Source organism: Bombus vancouverensis, chromosome 10, assembly GCF_051014615.1.
Source record: "Bombus vancouverensis nearcticus chromosome 10, iyBomVanc1_principal, whole genome shotgun sequence".
Lineage (NCBI taxonomy): Eukaryota > Metazoa > Arthropoda > Insecta > Hymenoptera > Apidae > Bombus > Bombus vancouverensis.
Genome location: NC_134920.1, coordinates 9,594,876 through 9,616,468, shown reverse-complemented (window position 1 = coordinate 9,616,468; position 21,593 = coordinate 9,594,876). Strand labels below are relative to the sequence as shown.

Sequence of the window (21,593 nt, the reverse complement as noted above, 5' to 3'; positions counted from 1 at the left end):
CACGATGTTTCGACTCCCTCAGGTATTTTCAAATTCGTGATAATATCGGAAAGTGCCTCGAGATATATCTCATCCATATTCCATAGCATTTTTCTATAGCGCCTTCAGTCTTTCGACAATGTTGCAACAACACAGGGGATGTAACAGATCTATACAAATAACACATACATACATATATATATATATATATATATATATATATATATATATATATAGAACATATATATAGAACATAGAAAGCAATTTCATTTTGGCTTATGACATTTGCTTCAATTTTCAACCATTCCATCAATGTATGCCACCTTGAACGCGCGAGATACTTCGTATTGGGTGAACAACATTTAATCAGTCGGAGAGTTGGTAATATTTTCTTGTATCTGACGTATTCGATTGATTCACTGGCAGACTGTATGCACGCCGCGAGATGATGAAAGTTTTGCCGATGAAAGTCGGATGAAGGAATCTACTTGAAAAAGAAATCTTGTTTCGTTGGTAAACGCATCGGGTAAAAGACCGCGTATTTCTCTTACGGAACATATGCCAATGCAGTTTACAGTCTGTTCGATGGAATTCTATCGCCGTGGTGCGTTCTATACGTGACGCTTCAAACGAAAGCTACTTACGTACTTTTGCTCTCATTGATATTTCGTTTGAGGGAAGATTAAAATAAAGAAATAAATATTCGAAGACGACTGCTAGTTTCATAAATGACGACGCGAGCAAAATTAAAACCTACAGCCGTGTGAAAAGCATTGCACGAAGAAATATTCCCGATTTTGTAACTTTCTTTTCGTCCGAAGAAAGCTATGTATTATCTCGGGTATTATCAACTTCGAGCTGGAATCCGCCTCTCTGCTAAAAACGAAATTTTAACCAACTTTTCTCGAGTTACAGGATAAATTCGTAGGACGAATCCGAGGATGGAGAGAGAATTGCGGGCAAGTTCACAGGCTGAGCTTTTAAAACACAGAACACGTCGGTGGATACGTCAGCGCCAACAGTTTCATTGAAAGTTCGAAACTTTAGATTTCGAAAAAGATGAGTTTACGGTGAAAGTTCGACCGAACGTGGCTATACAATGGAGCTAGTAGTTGGAAATAGTCATTCTCAAGATGGGAATAGAGAATAGCGTGACGCGGATGCGTGAAAATAAGGCTCTGCCGACCGGTACACGGAAGCCAGATAAAATTACACTTACAATTACAAACACGAAGTCAATCGGTACGCGTTTAAACGTACCGAGCTCGAAGCGGGACCTTTATTCGTTTCGAAAAGCGTGGCTTTCATTTGCCACTTGCTTTTAAATTGAAAACTTTTATCGACACGTGAGACGAAATTTCCTCTCCAATTTTTCATCTCCGTCCACACAAATATTTTCTTCTTATTTCATTTACTACGCTGAGAAGAACTTTATGCACTCGCGTTGGAAATTAAATATGTTACCGCGAGCCGTAGACGAGGATACTTGAACATTTAAATTAGTCATACGACGCGTGCAAAACCGAATTTCGTACAGAGATCGGGGTATTAATAACGAAAACACGGACAGGTGTATTTATACGAGTGAGATTCGTCGATCTAGACCTGGCCTAAATTCACTGGAAGAGAGAAGGACGAGACAGCCTTATACCTCGGAAATATTCACACGTGATTCGAACGTCGAGTGTCTACCGCGCGCACAGAGATCCAAGAAATTTGCATTTTATGTCAAAATTTAGCATGCAAAAGGAAAATATTTCCGTTCCCTTTCCCCTCTTTCTATTCGTCCTCGCGACACCCGCTTCTGATTATCGTTATTCGAATGATAACGAATCCCAGCTTTGCGATACGTTCGAATACATTTCCCGGCGTATACGATAGAAAAAATGGTTTTTCGTGAAAACGTGTTATGAGAGCTGTTTGAGGTTTCCGAGAATTCTTAATTTAAATCCGTCCTATAGTTTAATATATTTTTAATATTGACACGCTTTAAACGAATCTTAAATTTTCATAACGTTAATGAAAAATCACGCAAATCTGTCTATTATCCGTAACGGGAAACATTAAAAATTAAAGATCGGTGAAATAAAATGTAGACGTTTAACAGGCTTGCCTTTGTCCCTCGACAATAATCGTTAAAACCTTTCTACAAGAATCGTCGGTCTCGCGAACGTTTGTTAAAATAACCGTATCGAGACTGTGGATGGAAAGAAGAGGAAAATAGACGAATGGAAAATAATTAAGCATTAAAGCTGTGTAAATGCGTTTCCTTGGCGCGTGTTTGGATATTTCAAGATAATTGAACGCAGAACACGTTTCCTTACGGCGATTTGTAAAACACGGCTTTGCCATGAAAAATCGTTACCATCTCTTTGTCATCTCCGAATCTCTGATATTTTTTCCACCTGGCTAAGGAAATTCGTGACCAGAAAAACGAGATACGAGAACGGTCAGTAATACACCTATCAAATAACTATGTCGTAACGTGTTATCAAGAACCTTTCCACTATACCACCAAAGCATCGTCGAGAGTATATGGTCACGAAGCAAAAAATACCTACTCAAACATCAATAAACCACACATACCATCCATTAACGATACGATCACTCAGAGAATTAAACTCGAGTGGCACTCGTCCGCAAAACATATAAAAACTAATATCGTAAAAAAGAGAAAAGAACCTGTGGGAAAGGAATAGGAACTCTCCAAGGAAGACAGAGTTAAGTTATCTGTTCTCAGCGGAGGGTCGATAATTGACCCATAAATCAGTTTGCCTAAATAGAAAAGTTGGAGTAACAGTGGTTTTCTAGACCCTGTTGGTCCAGTTTTAGGCTCAGCGGTCGAGGTGCGAAGTTATTCTGGTCGCGTGTATTGCTTTTCTTGGTGTTTCCTAACCCGTGCATACCTGCTTACTTGCATATATACGTTGAGAAGGCTGCTCGTGAATAAACTACCGGTAGTCGTACACACGCGATTGTCTCCAGGAAATATTGTGTTTCGTGGTAGTGTACGCCGATCCCGAGAATACTATAAGTACGATCGTTAGAGGAAAACACGACGAGGAATAATCGTGCAGAGGTAATCGACAGGATTGGCCTTCGGATTCGAAGGGAATTCGAGGCGATAGGATCGAACTAGGAGATAAGAATACGATTCGCCGAGTAGCTGACGGGATATCGACATATCGTAACGGTTACGTCAATGCTCGGGTATAGTCCGACCGAATGTTAACACGTTACCATCGAATGGGGTTGAAGAAGACAAAGCACGATATCGATTTTACCGTATGTCTATGATCAGGAGAAAGAGGAGGGGTTGAAACGTACGCCACAAAGCTTACTAATCCAGTTCTGAACTATGTCGGAGGAAAGAATAGGCAAGAATGAAAAAGTGATGAACGTGGAAGTTGCTGAGGAGTCGAGTATGTATATCGATTCGTTACGAAGAAAGAAAGAAGAAGCTGATTTATAAAATTAATATCGTGGAATAAAAGTTGTAAAAAAAAAATAATAATAATAATATTGCATAAGGAAAACGTAATATACATATACAACGTGTATCTACAAGTGTGTAGAAAATTTCCCGACAATACGATCGAACCAATTTGAGATTGAAAGGAACGTGTTCCTTCGTTATTCAATCCGGAGATGTATTTCCTGGAAGCTTGCCCGGATTAAATGAAAATGACATTTCGCGATATTTGGACGTCACGTGTGGTGGGTGAGGTTTATCTGCAACTCCCCAACACAGAGCCACAACTGTGGTAAGAATAAAACGGCGCAATTTCGTTTTACCTGGTTCCCTGCGGCTTATAACTCCTTTCTTTTTGCACATTTTTCTATCTTGCGAGATGCGGCCACTTACATGCACAAGACATCCATTGCTGTTTCATAGCCGCTCGACGAGCGAGTGTGCTTGACGTCAAGAGTCTCGGCGAGAAAGACACCAACAGCATGACTCACGGCTTTTACTTAAAAGCGTAAATCGATATTTCGATTGCAGGATGTCCGAAGATAATTGCGCTCGTTGCAGGCACGAGAAATTTTATCGGTTCCTAGTCCCGTTCTCAAATGTAATCGTCCATTCAGACCGTCTAATCACCGGTTCCGTGTTCACTCATCACTGATTAATGATTAACTCTGCTCACGGAACCGGGAAATAAAATAATTCTAGCCGGCGTAAAATACTCAGTGAACGAATTTATAACTTTCGAATCCTGTCCTCGCGAAAAGTAAATTCTAGTAATGGAAAAACTAACAAATAGCATCAGCTTCGTACAATTTTTGATAAAATGAGATTCCCTCGGAACCGTAATAGCACAGCTATGAAAAATGAATGTCCGAGACGTAAATATATACGAATCTGGAACTTCGATGTCTGTCACCTATTTTAACTGTGAAATATTATTTTTGACCGCGGAAAAGACCAGGAATTATTAAACAATAATGCATGGGTCGATCGATAAACCGATAGTCTATCCATCATACGTGGCAAGTAGCTAGAAATAATGACCCCGAGATGGTCTGTGATGGTCGTGTTTTGGGGTATTTTATCCCTAGTCTCCTGAGCTTAGATTCTTCTTAGCTTTCATATCGAATAGATATCGTAAATGTCAAACTGCATAAACGTGATGGACATTTCATTATAGAAGATCATCATGAGATATGCTGTTTTTATTATTAGCACAAAATCGGTATTTTTTAAATGAAATTGTTAAATCCCGTTATTTGCATTGAATGCATTCGCCACTTTGCAACCAATAGAAAAATGTTAAGTATTGGTTATGTATATATATATAATTGTCACCTGAAATAAATTTTCATCTAGTTTCATGTTCGATCTAGCACAATCAGTTTCCTGCCTCATGAAACAAGGGCGTGATTATTCAACGAAATTATTGTGCGAATAATAACGATGTGAATAATAATGAAAGCATTAATATGCGAACGACTAATTTCATTGATACATATATACATTACTAAAATTGTTTGTAAAAAGAACAAAAATTCATACTGCTGATTACTGACTAGTTAATTGATTAACTGTAGTTTCCTTCGAGCAAAGTATTTTAATATCGTATAATACTCTATAATTTTCTATGCTGCAATATTATGTATCTATGTACTTACTTTTGAAGCATGCTTTATTATACAAACGTGTATTTTAACATATCTGATGTTCCTCAGGCTTATTTCATGTTCATGTTATTAAACGTTAAATATTCAAGAACACAATATAAAGTAAGCTATATTTTCCTACTTATATAGCATCATAATGTTAATATTTATCTCATTATTATAAATTCCCTATAATATTCCGCTGTAACTTTCCAATGGTTTGATAAATTGCCAATTCGATCAGGTAACGCTAGTGTAACACCGTTAATTTAAAGCAAATCATGTTACGCTCGTATTAATTGAACGAATATATGCAAATTTTAAACCGATTTTCTCATTTAATTTTTGTCAACTGATAATTTCAGCATTTCCGTTACACGATACACGCTACAGGATTATAATTCGTACATTTCCGTTACAGCAATAAATATTGGAAATAATTTGTTAACAGAAAGTATGGAATGCATGATGGTACTTACTGATGAAGACAGTGATGTGTAAAGTAACTTTGCGTATGATGTGTCGCATGAGAATATGAGATGTGCCCAGGAAAGCACTGCCTAGACGATTTGTCGCGGAACCAGTTTACTTCTCATCGAGTCAATGAAACACCTAAACATATGGAAGATTATAAATAAGAAATAGCGTTCATGATACATGTACGTAGGTATACTGGAAGATAGATGTTTTTGAAATTATATAAAAAAAGGTTATATTTCTTTTAATCTATCAATATTCACCCTCGTGTATGAAACTATCGATTTTGATAAAGTTCAAGTCAGAAAAGCAATTTACAAGAAGTGGTAGCAAACAAGTAACCCGTTGTAGTATACACGTATAAATATTTGAAATTTTATGGCACTCCTGACATATCGACGCCATGACAGTTAGGATTAATCGTTGATTCACGACATGTAATCTTTGTGATCAATTTTTCAAAGTAATTAATTATAATTTAATTCGATCTTCATAAAAATAGTTCTATTACGTTACGTGCTACCTACCATGATATTTACAATAATTACAGTGGAATTAGAATATGTTGCACTTGTTTCACATTTACATATATCGAGAACGACGTTCCCATAATATGACGGATCACATACTCACGCGTTTGAATATCAATCTTTGCGAACAAGTGGCGCTGATATCGGTCGATGCGCCAAGGGAATCATGGGAAAAATATTGCAAAAGAATCAATACATTAGTCTTTTCGGTACCATTTTCTCATATTCGCTTTCCCCCCAACGTGATTTCCTTCAGTGTTTCATTCTTCGTACGCTCCGTTCCTTTTTAAAATATCCTTCTCCGAACGCAATCCAGTGGATTATCTCTCTTTGTAAATAGCTCACATTTTCTGAATGTTCCAGCGAACAGAAGACGTGTGTTTATTTACATTCATACATAGGTATTTAGACGAAAACAATATAACGACGCAGTCGTACAACTAACAAAAAATCAAAGTTTGTACGTTTCACGTATTCAAGCACGTTTCAAAACATGTAATAACAGACATTTTTTTAGAGATAAACATTTCAAACCAAGTGATGGTTGTCACTGAAGAATTCTATGAATAACCCAGCGTTTGTTATGATTCTTTTCTTCATATTGTTTTGTTTTTACATTCAAAGAACGAATAGTGTTTGAGAAGTGAACAGAATTCATAATCTCTGTCGTTTGTACTACGCATTAGACGCATATTGGTTGTTTGTTTTTAACCTAACATTCCCATAAATGCTCGCGTTCTGAATCGCTCCATGCCGATTGCATTGTATTCGAATAAATACATTAATTTATATGCATGAAAAGCTAGAAAACTTATCTGTTTTTTAAAACTTGACTCACTTATGTGGCATATATGAAAGTAGGATGAATTCAGCCCACTCCATTCCTGATGTCGTCGTTGTTTGGCATTTCGAGCGGTATACACGTGTTATCACTTACTCGTTAAATCGTTTGTCTCTCGTTCGAACGGTAGCAAGACACGATACAAATTGCGGCTGATAAACACAAATCTATCGAGATGGAAACTGCGCAACAAGAACGATGCTGTATGACGTATGACTGATCGCGTTCCAATATCGATTTTTGCGAACAAGTGGCGCTGATATCGACCGACATGCCAAGGGAATCATGGGAAATATATTGCTAAACGAACTAGTCATGTAAGGTATAGTAAATGCGTCGTGCATAGTTCACGAGTACGAATAGTTTACGCATATTCGGATGATTGATGAAATTATTGTTAGCAAATATCGTGTACTCCTCGTCCATCGCATAAGGTAACCAGATTTTTATCAATCATTCTATGTTATCCCGTGGTTTGTGGTTATATGTTTTGACGAATTACAATTTTGACAAATAAAACATTTGATTGGTTTCGTGTATTCGCCAGAATGACAGTTAATAATTTTATTACAAAGATATATGTGGATGCGTGCGTGTATTTCAAATACAATTTTTCTTCATTAATAGCTATGATAAATACGGTTGCTCGTAGAAGGTACTTTCGTAAATATATTACGAAATCATTTATCTTGTAGCTTCTACATATATTATATTTTCGAAATGGTTATAAATTTTATCGATATGATCACGACAGACATACTTCATTACTGTACCAATAAAATTTGAAAATGTTTTAGTAATACGTTTTCTATGATAACCGCTCAAATACCTTTACGAGTCATTGTATTTTGAAATATTGAATTTGTTATCTTTGATCCCAACGTACCGTATATGCGCGTGAATATTTCAACGTGAAAAATTGTTCGATAATGAAATTAGGTGTTTAAACTCTTACGTCGAACAAACACCGTTGTATATGAGGAAGTTTACAGGCGCGCAGACGGGAAGAAATGACGTTCAAAACTTCTGAAGTTTCGATCAAAGATAGATAAAAGAAAATTTATAAAGTCGACGTTATCGGCAGCCATTTTGTGGGTAGAAAAGAAATAATTTATGTGGCTATTAAACGAGACCGTGACCAATTTTCTCCGAGAAATATTATCATATTCAGATTACCGTTTGATGGGCTTATTTTTCTTCATGATTCATACGTATGCTCGGTTTTATGTAATAGTTCGTTAACAACTAAAAACTTTATTAATGCTACAGGAACGTTCAAAAACGTTCTAATTGAGTAAAATCAAACAATGTTCGTATGCAGTTGGCAAATTATACGCGTCTAATTGCGTCTTACAAACCTTCCAATTTTTCTTATCGAATTTTAAGAAAGATCAATCGCTTTCGAAATTTCGCATTAAAAAATGGCTAATATTCTTTCTTAGTTCGTTAAGTGGCGACAAAATTTCACAGAAAATGTGTCTGGTCAATGTAATAGAGTTATTGTCGCGGATAGCCTTGCACCTAAAGATCCTCATTTCTGCTGGGTCATTATTTCGTCGTCCTAGAAGCAGATGGCCTCTTTTAAATCTTTTAGCGCTGTTACGCGAGTGTTGTGTAGATACAACGCTGCCTGCTGCTTGAAAATCCAATAACTGCCCCCGGGAATTTTGATTTCTCCCTGATCCATAACAATAGACTTGATCCTACTTTTGTGGCAATTGTAATTCTACAAAAGCTTTGTGTAAAATATAATTCTCTTCAACTGTTTGCTGGATCGCAGAACAATTGCATTCTTGTCACCATCATTTGGTTTATATTTAATAAACTATTTTTGTATTTATTACAGGATATTGCCGAATGGATGCAGTCACAACGAGGTTATATTCTACAAAATGTGAGTGAACCAAACATACTTTTCATATATATGGACCTTTTAGGAACTAAACTGGTCAACTCCATTTTTTATTCATTTCATTACATAAGTGCAGGATTAATATTTAGTTCTCAAAGAAACTATTTATTTCTCAAAGATTCTTGTGAATTCATTGTCATAAATCATAAACAATGGTAAAGCCCAAGGTAAATGTACAAATGGACAATGCCTGTGGCATCACCAGTCTTCTGTACTTTTCGAGTTACACTTTTCAACTTATGAAGCTGATCAATGTGGCCTCTGAACGGTTCATATGTAGATTTATTTTCTCTTGTTCCAATAAATACTTTCAAACAAACGTATGACGTATATGCATAAAAAATGTAGCGGAATAATACAGTGGATAAAGGTAAATTTACATAACGCGACAGCACATAAGGCAAACGAAGTAGAACATGAGAATATTTTCTTAATTAGCAAAATTTCTGCATAATTTCTCCAAACTTCTACTACGTTAATTTAACCGCTATATTCGAGTAAAACGTTATTATATCTCTCCTATATATCTAGAACCACCGAAATATTAAACGATTACAAGCGTAACGGGTTATCTCTAAAAAAAAAAAAAAAAAAAAAAAAAAAATGATAACGTTCACGAGTATGCACGGTGTAACGACGATATCGGAGTACGTGTTTTACGGAATACAGCCACTTAGTCTCAATTTCAAGCCCGGCCTCACCCCGTATACAGCTGTACACGTCCCACGGCATTATCGTTTCGTCGTGGCCCGCCCGTTATACGATAGCTTTATTTCACGTGTACGTAGAGCCGAGATTCGATAAAAATGTAAATGCGCCCGGGCATATTTATGTCGCGAGTCGATCGCGCGAAAAATTTCAATGCGGCCGCTTGCTTTATCGGTCCTTTACCCCCCATGGATACAGGTACACGTTTGTTCACGTGAGACGAAACATCAATTAGCCTCTTAGAAAGGCTATCGGGAATTATGTTGCTCCTTTGTACCTTGGAAAATTGTATATTCGCGATATATCATTCGGCTATATAATAGTAAAAGGCTAAAGTTGCGTTCGCGATTAAAAAGGGAACAAAACATAGAGTAGACTCGCGGTTATCTGATGCCGCTTTAATCGAACACAATTTTGTTGGGATACGAACAGTGGATCCCGAACTGAAAGCGAGATTTTGCTTGAACAAATTTAAATTAAAGAAGCGGAAAAAGATCATCGACCGTTTTCTAAAAGTAACTTTAGTGAAAATACCTTTAATATAAATATTAAACGTTACAGATATATATGTGCAGGTTTTTCCATTAACAGCCTATGAATATGATAATTCAAGGTGAGTAAACGAAAGTATACCGTAGAAACGAAGAGAAGCAAGGAAATTTTTGGATGGCGTAAACTTAAACGAGAGCTTTCTCGTGTTATCGACGAAACGACGATAGGGGTGGTTTCGAATGGTAGAAAAAGATTCGATTAAATGTAAAACAGTTCAGTTTCTGAACACAGCCTTCGGCAATTTCTTTGCTTCCCGCGTTGAAATTATAGGCTATAAATATTAAAGCGGGATTGCACTGCACCCTGTGCTTCGAACATTCGTCCTATCAACGTTTCAGTTTCAGCCTTTTGGTGGCCCCTTTACAGTTATCGAATAGAAACGTGGTAATTTAAGGGAACAGTTGAATCTACGTTTTACGACTGTTTCGGTGGCAATCGCTTTTTATTTTTTATATATAGCTCTCTACGTTTATTCCTTTCCACTCGTCCACGCCGCTGCAAGTTCGATGGAGTAAAATAACCCCAGGATACGAATGCAGTCTTTTACGATTGGCGAAATGAATAGGACCGTACATATCGGCCAGCAGGGATACGGTAAAACCATATGAAGTATCGACGCGTATCTTGGTAAAAAGTGAGCGAGCTATCGGCTCCTGTTTCCCTGTTCCGGAGTGCATTTCAAGCGTTGAAGAATTACTATTCATCGATCGCCACCATAGCGTTCGTAGCGAAGATGTGCCGGTAAAATATAACGGAAAAGTATTACTGCTTCGGCTATATTTTCTTCTTCCGAGAGCTTGTTTGGAAAATCTTTCATGGCCAAACAATATACATCAGAACACAGTAAAGCGAGAATCATCTTCTTATTTGCATACAATCGGCATCGTTTGATAAATGACAGTGTAAATGATATATGAAGGCTATAGAGAAAGAATATGATAAATCACGTCTCCTATCTTGTACAGGCAAGCTATTTTAAGATTCACCGCGTTGTCGATTAATTCCGTACTATTAAAATTATTTTAATATTTAATATCGCAGCTGAACATGCGTTTTCCATTCGCTTCAGAATTTTTGAAATATTGCTCGCCTATTCTTTATACCTTTGATTATCGTAACGTATTATTAACTTACCAACTATTTTTCGAATCTAAATTGTTATCGGATCAAAATCAAGAGAACGAGCCGAAACGTACTTATCGCGTTTTTCTCCTGCGATCTTCGTATCGTTTTAACAATGAGACGGGAGGAAAATTCGTGATAAGGATTTTTGGTAATCGATGTAATATAATTTGGAAATCGGGTTGATTCGATTGGCCTGGTTCTGTCGAGTTTAGCGTAAGTGCGGTATCTAGAAAGGGACATAAACCAACACGGAGTTGTCTCGCCGTATGGTATCGATCCCATCCAATTCTGGAAGGTCAGAAGTGGGATACATCGTTATTAATTGCACATCAGATCGTGCAACTCGGTACTAATCTAGATAATTGCGTTGTATCCCATGGATCGAACGTTTGACTGCTCCAATAAATCGTAGCTAGTTTAATTGGTAAATCAAAACATCGAAGCGCCGAATGGAATTGTCTTGAATCAGGCCGATTAAAGCAGGTTGATGGATTTTAATATGAATTTAATTATCGTTCTTTTCGCGGCATTTGTTAACTTCATTTAGATCCCTTCTCTGCCCTTCGTTGAAAAAATATACTTTATGTTCCTAGAACCGTTAATTTCCAGTAATAACAACGAGTTCTCGTACTTAATTAGCTTATACATTAGCAGAGTCGCGACGGAACGAATCTATCCATTTTCATACCAGTTCACGAAGCACGATTTACATTTTATAGTAAGCTGTTACATTTTGTAAAAGTATAATGGAATTTCGTCATCCCGCGTGGTGACGTTGAAAAATAGAATGCGAATCAATCGTGTATAACCACTCTGGAAATTTTCGCATAAAGAAAATAATCGCTCGCGTTTTTTATTCAATGTTATCTCAAACTTAAAACGAATCGTGAAATGATAAACGAATGAAAAAACAGATGGAATTAGCAGCAGTTAAGTGTCTTTTTCATATAAAGCCTTGCGAGGTATTAAAAAATGAAAAACGTTCTGCTATTAAGTGAGAGCGCAGCGCCCGGAAAATAAACGAATTTCACTGTGAGATTAACAGAAAGACAGAAATAGCGCGGCGAACGAACAGATCTTTTGCACTGTAACGCGGGTCTCGGTGCTTTTCGTAGGAAAATATCGCGTTTCGTGGAAACACTTTAAGCGACTCGCATCGAGCAGGGCAAAAAGCAGACAAATGCAAACGTTGCGTGAAGGATCAAATATGAAGCACGCGACACACATCACGCCACCGCGGCCGCAATAACTAAAATCTTATCTCGGTTTCATTTTCTCAAATTAACGTCGCCCCGTCCAAACGATAGTTTTATGCGTTTTTCGTACGATTACCGACGTACACCGCCAATTAAGCGTAATTTCGCCGCTGTCATTTAATCATTTCAGGATGCAAAATTATATAGTCGAGGCTTCTCTTGCTGCAAACATTTCCTCTTCTCTTCCATCGCCTTATCGGAAGTGGAGATCGCAAAGAACGATTTTTCTTTTCTCGAAATTCCAGGTTACTTTCTCCACCGTAAGAAATTGTCTACAATTTCTTTTATTTAAAAAAACTCCAGGCAATCTATTTTAATCGAAGAGACCCTACAACTCTCTGCGATTATTTCTAATCTACGAGCTTTGGCTTCTCGTTTTGAATAATGTTCCGTCGATGTTTCACTTTGATATATTTCTCGCTCAAATTGGAGAAACGCCGATCAAACTTTCGTTAAAAGTCTTAGAGTAACGTAAAGAGTACCGAGAAATGCATTTGTCATCGTCGTTAATAGAAGGTAATAATACTCGTGTAAGAACTTCCGTCTCGTAGAAGCTACTCCGTCAACCTCGGTAATTGTTACGCGCACGTGTATAACGTTGTACAACTGGTTCGATAGACAATTTCATGCAAATGTACGATAGACGGAAGTATAAATTACTTTCTCATTTGTAAGAGGACAACTATTGGCGCAGTTAGCGCAGTCAAAATATGAACTCGCAGAGTTTTTTTTAGCGTTTGGCAAAATCAAGTGTCGAGTCGATGGATATTCTCTCTATTTCTCTTTACCTTTCTCTCTCCGCTATTGTTGACCGAACGTCTGTCGTGCAGCGCCGCGTTAACGTCGTTGGTACACAACGCGAAAGTTAACTTTACTCGTTCATCGGTTGACCAAACATCTGGTGACCAAATTGAAGCGTTTTCATTGCACTTCAACTCTTCCTCTCCTCTTTCTCGTAGCACAGTTCCGTTCCTGTCTGATACGAGCGCCGTTAATTCTCGATAGTCGGTGGAACCATCGAAACGACGAATGCAAATTCTGCTTGTCCGTGGGTGTCGAACGCGCAATTAAGTCTCATCAGAAGGAAAGCTCGAATAACGTTAGATCTCATGAGTGGTGCTACGGTATTCTCATTGTTGAGACACGGATGATGGAAAACGCAATTAGAGAGAAGAACGAGGGAAGTAGAGTGGTCGCTTACGTTTCGTCCTGTTGTTTACATTTCTCCTAACTCGGAATAATGAAAGCGACGACCGTTTTTGCCAGAAGGTTCATTAAAACGTAGTTGAATTCGATTAATGATCTTCGCGAACTATTTTCCCTGATCTATCGCAGTCGCAGGGTCACACGACGGTCACGAATACAATCTGTTCATTTCGATCTTGCGAAACCAGTTCTGTCGGGGAGCTTGCGCCTGAGAAAATGATTTATGTTCGTTTCTTTCTGCGAACGTTTTATCGAACGCTCGAACATAACGTCACGGCACCGAATAAAGCAGACTTCGTTAATAGCGAGGTTTTTCTCCTTCGTTATCGACTAGCCAGGAAACTTTTAATTAATCAAATTACAAGATAACTTGGCACATTGAGCACGCTTGATTAATAATAACCTGTTCCAGCCTCTTTTATCACTAAACGGAGCAACGTTATTACACCAGATAAGGACAGGCTTAGATTTCGTGTACGCGGATCGACTCTGTTTAGGTCAGATCTAGATTACGTCCGATCCAGGTTAAATTTCAGCTCGATGAAACCTTTCGTTTCTTTTCGTCCTTGGCTCGTACGAAGACGTTGATCGCATTCGTACACCTAGAAATCCGCCACATCGTTCTTCGTATGGATATGTCTTATGCATATATACGACAATTTCACGAAGATATCCCTATGGACCTGAAATTGTGCGTGTAATATACAAGAGAGATAGATCTTCAGAAAAATCCAAGTACGCTTGAGCTGTTCAAACAGGAGAGTACTAACGATACGCGAGTTCAAAGTGACGTGAAATAACATGAAATTAGAAATCGACTAACGATAAACGTGAAACTTTCCCACAATTACCTAACAAATTGTAGTATCGTTCGCCCTAAACGATACGATGATAAATAAAGTTTTTTTTTTATTTAGTTGTTTACATTTACAATTTGTCCAATTTGGACATTTGGTAGAATTTTTTGGCTGTTTGATTACCATGTGGGTGGCTACTCCCAGCGGGACACCATCTTCGTGTTTGTTAGGTTATATCCTTTATAAGATCTGCTGGGTGTTTCCTTTTTAGTCTTCTTTCTATGCTTGAAGTGTCGATCGTTTCCGCTGTCAGTCGGTTCGGGTGCGTTGCTATTCTTTCTCTGTACCTTCTTGCACATCTGCTAATCTCCTCCTTGGCCGTTGGTATTCCCAGGTCTTTCCGAATGTCCTCGTTTCTAACGTACCATGGGGCGTTTATTATTGTTCTAAGAATTTTAGCTTGCATTGTCTCTATTTTGCTTATATGGCTCATTGCTGCTGTTCCCCATAGTGCCGTTGTAAATAAAGTATCCGTCTAAAAAGTAGGGTTGACGTTTCCGACCATCGCCTACCAAAATTTTCGGATGACACAATTCGCTATTATAACATTATTTGAACAGGTTCTACGTATTGTAATTAATATAGCTGTTTAAAGTACATACACCGAGATGATTTCGTTTCTTATCGATAGCAATCACAGTAGCTAGAAACGCGTTTCACATTAACGTTATCGTTGGAATTCTCCCGGTGGTCGATTTAATTTCTGGTGACTGGATCGGTTCGTCGTAAGCGTAATTGTTCTGTCTCGGCTGTGCGATCCTCGAGGTTAATTCTTTCGTTACAACTGTCAGCCACGAAACCGTCGAGGGAGAGGATAATTGCGATCGTCGAAATGGGTCTATAATGTAAGTGGGCCGATTCTACGTTAACTAAATGTTATTTCTACACGTTGCGTGCGTCACGTGTCACGATCGGAAGACCTCTCGTGACGAAGTCGATCTCGTTCAACGTATATGCTCGCCTGAATCATATTACGAGGATGGAAATGATTCGCCAACTTCCCACGGCCCGCACCCTTCTTCCCAACCATCCCGTTAAAAAAATTTTCATCGCTAATTGCACAGTCCGAATACCGAAGCACATTTGGATTTAAGCGCAAACGTTACTGGTATTTTCGTCGCTTAAATTCGTTGTTGCCGCTTTGCGTTGATTCGTTCGAAGAGAATATCGTACTCGGATCGAAAATGAAATTTTTTCTTCTCGAGCGTGGAAGCGGCGCGCTAATTTCGCGTGTGTTTCCTTTTTCCGATTTTCATTCGAAGAAGATAACGGCCGACGTAAGTGGCGTTTAGAGGAACACGAAAGGGGATCGTAAGTTCGTTTTATTCCGCTTGCACGCGGAAGCGTGGCCTACTATTTTTCTTATTGAATTCTCTCGCCGGTGAACTGGGTTCACGATTTCAGATTAGTGAGAACTGCTTCGGTGCATTTACTTTGGCAACCTAGTTAGGTCCGCCGTTGTTAAGATAAGTCTTTTCGAGCATTAAGATTACAGATTACGTGTCACACGTTACACTTAAATACATATATTTACGATCCTGTTAGTACGATTTCAGATACAGTAGCGGAGCTCGATTATACGTAGATCGTTGTTCCAGATTTATCAACGACATCGAAATAGAAAATTTCTAAGAACGTTCGCAAACACGGGCAAACGAATCGCAATCTACTGCTAAATTCTATGGGAAAAATCTTACGATAGTAATAATATAACGTATAAAATAAATTAATGGCCCATATACCTCGTCGAGAATTGATTTGAAATTTTACGATTCTCTGTTGAAACCACCCGGATCGATACGAGATAGGTTCGCTATGCTTGCCTACCTTTGTTCGTGCTTTTAAGGACAGAAATTTTATGGTGAAATTTCACCGTAGGAAATTGATATAGCAGATGAAAAATTTCCAAATATTTTTCCTCCTTACCGTGTTATAACAGCTCTCGATCCACAGATGTAAACTGCAAAATATGCTATCGATATCTTCCAAAAGAAAAAAAACAAAAATAGGCAGAAAATAACACGAAATCTCGTCATTCCTTCGCACTCGGTGGATGCTAAGAAAGAGGAAAACACAGGTTCGTAATTCTTGCAGGTTCAGCGAATCTTTGCTGTTGCAGAGAGTCGAAGCATCCGGGGTGCGTCGTTCGATTTTCATCGAAGTACTGTGTTTCCTGGAGGCCGTACGTTACCTGTAACGCTTCTGCATTGGTAATGCGCCGTATCGTACATACTCGTAGATCGTGGCATATGCATGAGCCAATGGTGTAACAATGACGTGAATATCGACGACACACTACGGAACTGATACCAACGCACAGTAAACTAATAGTTTCAGACTTTTTGTTTCTCTAATTGCAATGAAAATACGTCTATACGAACTTGTCGAGGGAAAAACGATTCGTATAATTCGATGAAAGCTCGATGGCGTTTATTCGAAGAAAAATGTAGCATCGTTTCTTGCCAGCGACCTTGTTATCGCTCGTCCATCATTAACTTCAATTACACTTTCGCATTTACGATAGTTGGTGGCATTCTTTTCATAACCTGCTTTGGTTCGATGGGTTCTTACTTCTTAAATTGTTCATACGCTGGAATGATCAGATACGCGTGTCTAATGATACGTTGGTAGCGGGACTTTGCGTGACGGAAAGGTACTTACACCGTGTTTATTGGATCCTTTTTAATTCATACCACAATTTATCCCCCTTGTCATTAGCACGGTCAGAGTTACTTTTCTTCGTGTTTGTTTAAACATCCGAGGGACAGTGCTCTATTATTCTCTTATTAACGATTTATATCACGAGCAGGGGTTATTTGGTCGACTTTAACGACGTTGATGAGAAATATCGATCGATGAATTTCGGTTTGTCGAATAAATTCTTGTAAGGGGGATTCGCTATATTTGGGTCATCGATTTTCCTTTAATTTCGTGAATATTATATGTAACGATATTCTAGATGATTAGAACGATGATTAAAAGCAGGTATTATACGAAAGTTTGTTCGATACCGTTAGAAAATGTCGAACAACAGTTACCTACGTGTTCTTTCGCTAAACGTTTACAGTCAAATATACTATGTTATTACGGTTGCATTTTGCACGTTGATACATATTCATTTGGAGCTTGTAATGTTAACGCGTTATTTATCTCGTAGTATAGTTACGAAGCGTCTAGCTGCAGGCAAAATTGTATCTCCGTTTCAAACGGAAGCTTTGATGACTTCGAGGCGTATGCACACACGTACACCCGTGACATACGTTCAGATCTTACACGTAACTCACGCGTCACTTACACGTAATCTTACTAAAAAGATGTCGCCAGGAAGATCGAAACGAGACGAAGCTAAAAGTAAAGAACAAAGAGAAATTATTCGATACAGAAGAATAAGAATTGAAGATTCGTCGGATATCTCTCAGGTTATAATTTTCAGCAAAGGTTTCTACAAGTGTTGAAGTACTTTTCCGAGTTACTGTACGCGTCGGATACATTTTGCAATCAAGAATTCCTATGGTATATGTTTTTCTGAAAGCGCAATTGGTAGGAAATGGAGTTTCTTTTTCGCGGAGGTAATAATTTCTCCGCAAGAAGAGAATTTTCACAGCGAAAGTTACGCGTGTAGTTTGGTCGAATAGCGCGCTGAAACTCTGTGCATACCTGGAAAGGAGAAAGCAATATAACCTTTCATCTTGCGCGCTAAATTACGCAAACTCTTTCTCGGCTGGCAGACATTATGCGCGAAGTAGCGTCTGCTGATGCAAATTTTCCAGACGGATGCCTCCGCAAGATCTCTCAATTTAAGAACGGATATAAATAACCGACCTGGGACGTAGTGGAACTCTTGGTTTTTAAGAGATATTCAGAAACCGAACATCAAACAGCTTAAAACAAGCGACTTGAAAATTACATATCCAAAGTTTTCGCTATTTTAACGATCGTTTATCTTTTTTCTACTTTTTTCTTTCTTTTTGCTCCGGTTCATTCATCGAATTCAAGTTTCACGCGAACGATCGTTAAACGTTATGGCCTGGAATTTAACGGTCAGTAGTATACCTATCGCATAGAAAATACGATTTTCAAATTATAAAACTCATAATCGAAGGAAGTTAGCTTCCGTTTGAAAATTTCCCACCGACGTAATTTCCACACTCGGGCAAAACTTCCATTCCAACTAGATCGCATCACGTATTACGGTTTTGTTGTAAAAGTTGGTCACGTAGTTTTACTCGTAGAAATGTAACTTAAACGATAGAACCACGAGTTTTCAAGCGTTGGTCCGTGAATTTTCCATAATTATAGCCTCTAGCTATGCGTGAACGACACTTTCATTTAAATTTCATATCGCCTATTATCGTTACGAATTTAACGCTTGATCGGCTAGTTTTCACGTGCAATATGACACTCGCGCACTAGAACGCAGGAAAATTGTCTTTCGAGTTTTCATTTCCCAGTTTTCAACGTGTAGTTACGTGCAAAGAGGATCGTGTAACTCGATGGGATTCTTGATTGTATTCGCGTATAGAACGGTGGAAGCTTTTTCGCGGTAGATATGGCAGAGTAATTCGAGGATTAATAAATGTTCGTTTGAATTCAGTTGGTGGATTAGCGATGGCGGAAATGGTCGCCTTGAAAATTTTATTCCGAATAGGATGTTCCAGTTTACGACTGTAATCTCTGGAAACTATACGGTTAAAACTCGAACGAACTTAGGTTAGTGCCAGGGCCTCCCTCAAGAACCGAGTAAAGCTTGAATTTTGAATTATGCACTTCGCCAAGAAGCGACTTACGCTATCATAGTAAAACCCTGATAAAATGCGTTACAAAAGCTGTCCAACCACGATCTACGTAACTTGCGAGACTTTTAACTATCGAGTATAACAAAATTCTTATATCTCGCGACCTCGTAAATTCTGAAGCATGTAATTGAAGAAAATTATAATTGCGAACAGCAACAACCTAGATAGATAGCAATTACCCTGTCTAAACCATTTAACATCGTCAACCAAGATACGCGTACCGCATTGTGCGTATTAATTAGACCGTCACGCAAGATTGCATCAATAATTAAAACGTGGATAATTAATTCCATGCGAGGGTGGCTGAAAGGAAACAACGGGACGATGACGGAGATAAGATAAAGAAATAATTTGATTTTAAAGAAGAACCGGTGAGTTGAACCTGTGAATTAACGAGGCTTGCTGTCTCTTTCTTTTTGGCGATGCTGCTGATGCTTCTGATAACGAGCCGTAAGAATTAGATTTTTTTTTCGTAAACCAGAAATAGATACGAACTAATCGTATCGACGTTTCCTTCGTTGTTATCGTTTCGTTACAATTATATTATCGTAGCACATTCCGCAATTAAGAATCGTAATGTTCATCGATGTAGATATTATCGATTTCTATTTGAAAATTATTTTAATTAGCGAACTAAATAGCAATGCTTCGTTAAAATGCTAATTAACGTAACATGCTACTGAAATTTCACTATCTTCCTAAGCACGCGCGCTTCGATCAAACTATTATATCCGTTGTCGCGAGCACGAGCATAGCACCGAAGGTTGTCGCAGATTCGAAGTACGAATCGTTAAACTCTTATCGTGCAACTATTTTTCTTCGCGAATCGTTAAATCAACATCCAGCATCTTCGTACACTTAAACGACCCTTGAACTTCTTCTCGAGTAAACTTCTCACGCTATTAGGAATTTGTAGTTTATGCTTACTATAAGCAAACTCGTGTAGTTAAGTCATCCGTTTCTTGAAAATTCAACCTTCGTCGTATTACGTGGCATATAATAAAATTGAACAATTTATTGAGAGCCAAGTTAGTCAACTTGGCTTCTAAGAAGCTGGAATATCAAACAGTCTTTTAATATCCATCGTTAAAATTCAAAATAAAGAAGAAAGGCAGCCACGCAAAGTCGTAAATGTCACGCGCTTTTGGTCGATCGAAATCGTAAATTCTATTTTAATCTTCGGCTGAAATCGATGAAACGTTAACGGATCGAAGGCAATCCGAACCGGAATCTGTCCATCGAATCATGACGTGTATCTGATAGAAACTGGCCCGAAATCCCCCCTCCTTGACAACTCGACCAAAAATTCGACGAGTTCGCTGCGTTAGTTTGCAGGTGCGATCGGTTCCTTTCGACGCGTCAGCGCAATTAACGTGTCCCCAAAGTTAAACGTAATTACACGGCGTAACGAGTAATTGAATATTGATTTTTCAGTCGTATCGGTACAGAAATTCGATTGGCGGCGCGAATGCCAACCAAGTGCAGACGCGCGTTCATTCCGCCGAGAATCGACGTTCCGTGGCTAAGTTTTATGATTTGAGGAATTTGACACTGTGAAACGGCGACCCTTCTGACCTGTTCCTAAGAATATTGGAACTTCCCCTTGAATTATTAGTAGGGTTGAGATTGCTGTTATGCTGTTTCAATTTGGTGCGTGAAATTTGTTATTTCGCGCCAGCGTTTGAAGAATGTATATATTTTTTCACAGATTTTTAGAGCGAGTTTTTGCAAGAGAACGTGCTTTGGGATATTCTTTTTTAAAGCGGAACGTTTTTCAGAGTGCATTTTTTTCCTTTGAGTAAAGCGACTTTTAAAGGACTCGCCATAAAGCAGTGTACGTCTAAACGGAAACGCGAGCAGAATATACAACAATCGACTGTTTTCTTTCCTCGGTAAATTTATTAAAATTCGCCGCAGTACGAAGAGATGACTAAATTCGCGCGAAATTAAATTCATCGTGATAAGAATACCCTTTAATTTAAGACTATAAGGTTACGCAGCTCTGAATCATCGAACAATGAAATTCTAGCGCAAAAGAATCTAGATTTTTATATTCTAAAATTTGAAGCCTATAAGTTCTAAGAATAAAAGTTGTTAGGTATATTCATCTGCAGGATCCTGCAAGGTACATAATTCAGAGACTGTTTGATATTTTTCACGCATGCCTCTAGAACTCGTTGTTCTTTTAAAAATACATGCTAAGACGTTCTCAGAGTGTAACAGAACCGGATGTTGA

General features: G+C 38.3%; 1 protein-coding gene across 5 annotated transcripts in view; it reads right to left on the bottom strand.

Annotated features, from left to right (window-relative positions):
• Window positions 1-21,593, bottom strand: part of LOC117157048 (uncharacterized) — a 172,981-nt gene that overhangs the window by 139,334 nt on the left and 12,054 nt on the right. Inside the window, exons 1-2 of one of the 5 annotated variants that reach the window (XM_076621968.1) lie at window positions 6,943-7,157; window positions 5,577-5,709 (exon numbers count right to left, since the gene is read on the bottom strand). The exons of 2 other annotated variants lie outside the window; for them this stretch is intronic. The gene's annotated coding sequence lies outside the window, so the exon portion shown is untranslated. Of the gene's footprint in view, window positions 1-5,576; window positions 5,710-6,942; window positions 7,158-21,593 lie in introns of those variants that run through there. 2 more of the 5 variants (XM_033334706.2, XM_076621969.1) reach the window with 2 other exon arrangements.